This window comes from Peromyscus californicus, unplaced genomic scaffold, assembly GCF_007827085.1.
Source record: "Peromyscus californicus insignis strain IS unplaced genomic scaffold, ASM782708v3 Scaffold_4__1_contigs__length_199733344, whole genome shotgun sequence".
In the NCBI taxonomy this organism is placed as follows: Eukaryota; Metazoa; Chordata; class Mammalia; order Rodentia; family Cricetidae; genus Peromyscus; species Peromyscus californicus.
This window is the reverse complement of record NW_026294562.1, coordinates 40,881,399-40,889,238: the sequence shown is the minus strand read 5'-3', so window position 1 is coordinate 40,889,238 and position 7,840 is coordinate 40,881,399.

The following is a 7,840-nucleotide window of genomic DNA, read 5'->3' as shown; positions in this document are numbered from 1 at the left end:
AAGAACAGTGAGGGGTTTCCAAACCCTGATCATTAACCCCTATTAGCACTTACCTGGGATTCAGTGTGATGGGTGAGAAGGGATACAGTAAGCAGATGCCCAGGGGTACTTGTTTTAGTTTCTCCTTCTGTTGTGATAAAATACTCTAACACAACTGTGGTGGTTTGAATAAAAATGGCCCCCTCAGGCTCATAGGGAGCGTCACTATTAGAATGTGTGCCCTTGTTGGAATAGGTGTGGCTTTATTGGAGGAAGTGGTCACTATGGGGCAGGTATTGAGGTCTCAAATGCTCAAGTCAGGCCTAGCATGACAGTCACTTCCTGCTGCCTACTCTTCCAGATGTAGAACTCTCAGCTACTTCTCCAGTACCATATCTGCCTGTACAACACCATGCTTCTGACCATCATGATAATGGAATAAACCTCTGAAACTTAAGCCAGCCCCAATTAAATGTTTCCCTTTATAAGAGTTGCCATGTTTTGGGAGGCCTCCAGGTAGTGGGACCAGGACCTGTCCTTAGTGCATGAGCTGGCTGTTTGGAACCTGGGGTCTATTCAGGGATACTTTGCTGGGCCTGGGTGAAGGGAGGAGGGGACTGGACCTGCCTCGACTGAATCTACCAGGCTGAGCTGAATCCCCAGGGGAGTCCTTGCCCTGGAGGAGATGGGGATGGGGGGTGGGCTGGGGGGAGGGTGGGGGGTGCAGGAGGAGGGAGGACAGGGGAATCCGTGGCTGCTATGTAAAATTAAATTAAATTATAAAGTAAAAAAAATAAATACTAGTCTGTAAAAAAAAAAAAAAAAAGAGTTGCCATGGCCATGTGTCTCTTCATAGCAATAAAACCCAAACTAAGGGAGAAAGTATTTATTTTGGCTCATAGTTGAAGAGTTACCAGTCCTTCATGCTGGGGAAATCAAGGAATCAGGAGCTTGAAATAGTCGTTCCCACTGCATTCACAGTTTGGAAACATAGAGTGATGAATGTGCCCTGCTGCTCAGTTACCTTTCTCCATTTGCACAATCAGAGTGCCACCCAAGAAATGATGCCACCCACAGTAGACAGGCTTAACCTAACCACCTCAGTTAAAGTAATCAAGAGAGTCCTCTATAGGCATAGCCAAGAGTCCTGCCTGCAGGTGATTCTAGACTCAGTCAAGTTGACAGTGAACACTGACCATGCCCAGCCTGCATGCTCATTGCAACTAAGTGCTTTGCTGTTATCTCTTGTAGAGATTTAGCTTCAAGACTGGGCTTATTCAAAGGAAGAGGAATATTTTTCTTCTTATCGTATTTTGGATGCCTATCAGTGTAACTGTACACGAAATGAAATAAGAGGAATAAAAATTAGGTTGAGTCTGAACTATTAATATTTGAAGCAGATTTGATTACATAACTGGAAAACTCTGGAATATGCACTGGACAAATTATAAGAAAAATTAACAAAATAGATGAAAACTCCTTTTTCCTGTACTGAATAACACCCAACTTCAACAATAAAGTGCACAGCCAGTAATAAATTAGACATAAGTTATGTAAAAAAGCTTTCCACTACTTGAAATTAAAGATTTAATATCATAAAGACAGCTTTCATTTTATTTTGTTTTTTTTTTTCAAGATAGGGTTTCTCTGTGTAGCCCTGGATGTCCAGGAACTCACTGTGTAGACCAGGCTGGTCTTGAACTCACAGAGATCCACTTGCCTCTGCCTTCCAAGTGCTGGGACTAAAGGCGTGTGCCACCACCGCCCAGTAAAGGTAGTATTTCTATGAAATTACTCATTAATGACACCAGAACCGTGTTTTTCCCTAAACAAATAGATTCTGAGTCGTTCATTTGTTTGCTTGCTTACTTTGAAAGATGAGCCAGCCAGAATAGCTGAGAGAATTCTTAGAAATTTTCTAAATCAATAATTCTAATTAGTTAAATGAAAATATGATTAGTAATAAGGATAAATGATCTATATGCAGTTTATGGGTACATATTCATATACCCATATATGTCTCTGATTAACAGAATCTGGTAGTGTTTCATGAAAAGACAGATGAATGTCACAGAATGAGGAGTCTAGAAATAGACAAAGACACATATGGGAATTTAGAATATGATAAAGGTGGCATTTTAATTCGGAGTAGAAAAGATGGACCACTCAATAAACGATGGTGGTAAAAGGGATTAGCCTTCTAGCAAAAAAGTAAAATTGGAATCCTTCTTCACTTCTAATAACAAATGAATTCCAAACAGATAAAAGAATTGAACTGGAAAACTGAGCACATGGGGGGCTAGAGAGATGGCTCAGTGATTAAGAGCACTGATTGCTGTTCCAGAGGATCCAGGTTCAATTCCCAGCACCCACATAGCAGATAACATGTGTAAAGTCTGTAACTCCAAGATCTTACACCCTCACACAATCATACATGCAGGCAAAACACTAATGTACATAAAATAAGAATAAATAAATTTTAAAAAAAACTGAGCACACAAATCTACTAAAAGAAAATATGGGTGTTTTCTTATTTAATATCAGAGTAGGCAAACTCTTTCTGTACTGGTTAGTTTTTTTTGTTTTGTTTTGTTTTCTGTAGCTAAGGACTGAATCCAGGGCCTTATGCTTGCTAGGCAAGTGGTCTACCACTGAGCTAAACTCCCAACCCAACAAACCCTTTCCAAACAAGAGAAACAGACTCAGAAGATGTTAAAGAGATCACTGAGCTATTTTAGACTTACAAATTCTATACCTGAGCATGGAAAAATATCCCATAATAACTTAAGTGACAAACATGGAAAAAATGCTTATAGCATATATGACAAAAGGAGATAATTTTCTACATATATGAAGATATCAAATTAGGGAACAAATGTACATTTCATTGGAAAGATAAAGAACAATAACAGTTCACAGAGAAGAAACACAAAGACTTCTTCACAGAGAGTTAGATGACTGTATGTAAAGTGGGGTGGAAGGAATACGTTTCACCTACCAGAAAAGCAAAATATGTGGTTATTTATAGCACACTGGAAGATGAGCATGTTAGAAAACAGACTTCATCATAGAAGGTAGAGGAGGTATAATGTGGAACACTTTGGGAGCAATTTGATAATCATTACCAAAGTTTAGATTTAGAAATCTCTTCTAGAAAAATATCCTACATGTTTGTTTACACATTGTGCAGATTTAGAATGGTGACTATTGTGGTTTATTTATAACACAAAACATCAAAGCATAATTAAATTTAACTAGTAGGACTTTAGTTATGAATATCTAGTGGGGAACTTTGAATCTGTTGAAAGATATGATAAACCTATACTGACAGTTCTGGAATGATCTCCTGAATACATTTCATGCAGGAAAAAAAAAACAAGCAATAAATAGTGGAGTGTGATTGTAATATTCTAATCATCTAGAAGAAGGAAATGTGTGTGCACATGCAGATAATATAGAATTCATATAGGATATCTCTTAAAGTCTAACCCCCCAAAAAACCAACAACAAATAAACAAACAACAGCAACAACAACAACAACAAAAAAAAAAACCCTAACACGTTAACAATGGTAGCTTATAAAGAAGTGAGTTCAAAACAGGGATCCCCGGGAAAGTGGCTCCTACATCATGCCTGGGCAACACAGTAGAGCTGGCCCTGAAGGTGTAGGTGTGGGAGAACTGGCCTGGCCCCTTGTTCATCAATGCAAAGGGTGAACTAGCCCAAGGCAATACAAGAGATCTCTCCTTGTTGGTTGAGAACAAGGGAGAGCTGGCAAGGTGACCAACCCTGCAACTACCCAGGCACAGAACCAGGGTTATGAGTTGGGCAGCCCCATCTGTTATCTGCTGAAGCACATGAAGGGACCAGTCCTGCAGACCCAAAGCTCCAGGATCTCCATGACACAGGGCAACAACAGGATATCCAAGAGGAGTCCCAGTGAGGGCCCAGTATCAGTAGTGTAGCAGGAACCAGAGGCCTCGAACCAGACCAATGACTCTGCAAGGAACACTTGCAAGTACAGATAGATGGATAAAAGGATAGACTGTGTGACTCACCGTGTTACACTGCAGCTTCCATAATGAGATTGATTTTTCCTTTTTGTTTTTTTTTCTTCTTAAATTTTATTTTACTTTATTTTATTGGGGGGGGTGTTACAAGGGTGGAGGGCAGATATGAAGGGACAAGGAAATGAATGGAATGGAGATGCATGATGTGACAGACACAAAGAATAAATAAAAAGAAAGTTTTTTAAAAAAAGCAGGGATTCCCCCAGTACATTATCTAGTCTCCAATAACCCTTTTTTGAGTTCCCAGATTTCAGCTAATCCTATGGCTTCTTGCAACAAAAATGTTCATGACAATCAAGTATGGCTTATTTCTGACTAATGGTTAATTTTGAAAGGGGGAAGCTGTCTTTCTTCCCCCTGATCTTCCTGCTGGCCAGATTACAGACCTTGGTGTCTACAGGGACCATGAGAGAATGCTCACATTTTGACCATGGCAAGGCCACAGGATAACAATGGCTTCATCATGCCAACCTCCAGCTGCTCACCCCTAGACTATCTTTCTGAGAAACCGATGACTAGGTTGTTTTAATCATTAGTACATAGGGGGTTTTGCCATTTGTAGCCAAAACCAACCCTGACTCATTCAGAAAAGGGGCCAAGCAAAGACAAGAGAAGGCACACAGCAACACTCTCCCCCATCACTGAATCCACTTGATGGTTTAAAATGTGGAAGTTGATGAGCATTCTGAATAAAGAACTCTTCTTAAGTTTCACTAACTTTGCAGGGACCGTTGAGAGCATCTTCATCCATTAAGATTATCACAGTTCTGGTAGCTATTCACTCAAGAAGTCTAAAAGCCCACGTGATAGACCAAATAATTTCTTACTGAGTATTCTGGCTGTGACAGTCTATGAAAAGAACAGGTGGGTGGGTGTGCCGTGGCCATAGAGGGAAGGAGGAATGCACATCTAGCACACCTCAGTCTCCGCTGGAGTCTTCCTAATTACAGACACTCGGAGGCTAGGGCTTTTTATACCAACATAAATTAAGTTGTTTGTTGCTGGATCAATTCTTAGCTGGACTCATTCCAATGCTCTGCTAGGAGAAGCAACTCTTTTATTTAATTTAGGATGTGCTGGAGAGACTGCCAAACCTCAAGAACCCAGAAGCATTCTCAAACAGAAGGCAAGCTACACAGCCAAGGTGTCAGTTATCTCAACTCTGATTGATGAATACAGTCTTAAGAGACTCAAATAGAGAGAGGTTTCATTTGGCACAGATGACCCAAGACCATGATTCAGAAGCACTGTTTTGTTTACAGCATTAGCCAACAAAGGCAAACAAGGGAGTGTGGGAATGTTGATCAACATGCTGGAGCACAGGAGCCCTGAGACCCTCTTTATATTCATTGGGATAAATTCTTCTTATATTCTCATTATATGCTAGTGGCTTTCACAGTTCAACATTGGAATCATCCTGAGGGACATTAATTACTATACGTTCTTGGACTTCTTATCTCAAAAACTCCTGTTCTGTACCTTCGTTAAAGCCTGAGTCATTTTCCCTCAGAGTTGCTCTAATAGTTTGAATCAAGTCAGCATTTTTACTTGGTCAATGCGTGTTAAATTTCTTGTCAGAAACAGGGTGGGAGGCACTCAATTTTGTCTCTTGGCTTTGGGGTGATGTACTCCAGATATATCTTGCATTGCCTTTTCAACGAAACTCAGATGTAGCATGCTTGTATCACTGCTTAATTCTGCTTTACTATTCCTCAGCTGATTACTCTGTTACCTCTAGTCCACTATTCCTCTTGGCTTCCTCTACTTGTCTTAGCCAATGTTTCTCTCTTGTAGCTTCATGTATTGCCTTCTGGGGGATGCCTACAAGAACCTCACATTGTTGATGCTACATAGCCCCCCCATGCTTATGTGGCCTCCCATGTTTTCACTTGAGATCTTATTTGATGTGTCCATAGCACCACAACTCATGCAGTCAGTCATCACGTCAATAAATAGTGACAATGACAGATCTGATGGCACAAGCCTGTGATTTTAGCTGCTGGGAGGCTGCAGTGAGGAGAGTGCAAGGTCCTTCTGAACTACGGACTGACTCTAAGACCAGCCTTGCTAACTTGTCTTAAAACAAAAAATGGAGAAAAGACTGGTAATATGGCTTAGTCATAGAGTGCTGTAGAGTGCTTGCCTACTAAGAGCAAGTCCATAGATTCAACCCCAGTACTGAAGAAGATAGACAGATAGATAGATAGATAGATAGATAGATAGATAGATAGATAGATAGATGATAGACAGATAGACAGATAGATGGATGGATGGATGGATGGATGGATGGATGGATAGATAGATAGATAGATAGATAGATAGATAGATAGATAGATAGACAGATAGATGGAGAGATTCATTCATATAGAGAATGTCAGGGTATGCCTCCAGTGGGAACAAGAGCCAGCTACATGAACCATGGCCGCAGTAGCCCCTGAGTGCTTAGTCAGCAATACAGAATGATCTAGATCCTAGGGAAACAGTCTCGAGGCAGTTTTTTGAGGTCAGGGGCACACTGTGGCCTTTTAAAAACAAAGTCTAAAACAGCTTAGACGCTTGCACCCTTGAGCCTTCAGTATGTGAGGTCTCACCAACTACTATATGTTCTCAAGGCACCTTTACTTTTGTCCCAGTACAAAATACTTCAATTTTTTTTAATGGCTCCAATCTCTTCAGCAGTCATAGCCTCCTGGCTAAACTTTAAATATATTCCTTTCAAGTACAAGTTGCTAGTGTTTAGCTTACTTTTCAGTCCTCATTCTCTCTGTAAATCTGGTTAAAGCAGCCAGCAACACCCATGCCACTGCCTGAAAGCTCTGCTTCATTGAGATTTCCTCAGCCACATAATCCTACCCACCACCTTTAAACTCAGCCTCCCACAAAAGACTCATAATCATTAGCCAGAATGTAACATAAATGGATGACCTCTAAGCCAGTTGTCAGCCAAATTCTCATTTCTAAATCTTCAAAAACATTGATTACTGTCCCTGTTCCTATTAGTAGTCTGGTCTCCTAAGTCACCACCAGAATTCCCAACTGTTCTCCATTAACCACATGCTAGGGCTTTTCTAATCTACATCTCCATATTTTTTTTCAAAATCCTGCCACTCTGAACCACATTATCAGGTAGGGTCACAATGATCCCACTTTCCTGTTTCTTTGAGCTTTCTGATGCTGCAACAAAATACCTAAGATAAACAACTTAATGAGAGGAAAATTTTGTCTGGTCTCATAGCTCAGATCGTGGCTGCTTAGCCAATTGTTTAAGGGGCCTGTGGTAAGGAAGTTCCATGATGGGAAGCATGCAATGGAGGAGATTTTTCATCTTAGAGTGACTGGAAGCAAATGCAGAGGAGGTATGCCTTCAATGACTTAGCTTTCTTCCACTGGGCTTCCTACAAATTTAACTTCCTTCAAAGAGCATCATAATTTAGAGAATGAGCCTTTAAAATGAAGCCTTTGGGGCACATTTAAGATCCAAACCATAACACAACATTCCCTAACTGTAACCACTGAAAAGACATAGAATAAACAGCCAGTCCAGAATCAGTGTGTTCCTCCAGTGTCCATATTTTTATCCTTAAATATTTTCTTCTTAAAGCTCTCTGGAAAAATAATCAATTCTGGCAAAGAATGTCAAAGACATACTGTAACACCTGCTACTAAAGAATAAATAAAGCAATTAAAGACAAGACCATCAGGGCTGTGTAAAATGTGCTCAGAAGCCAGCATACATGAGCCACACTTGGTTGACACAGGGAACCTGAGCTCCAATGGCAGCACACCTTCAT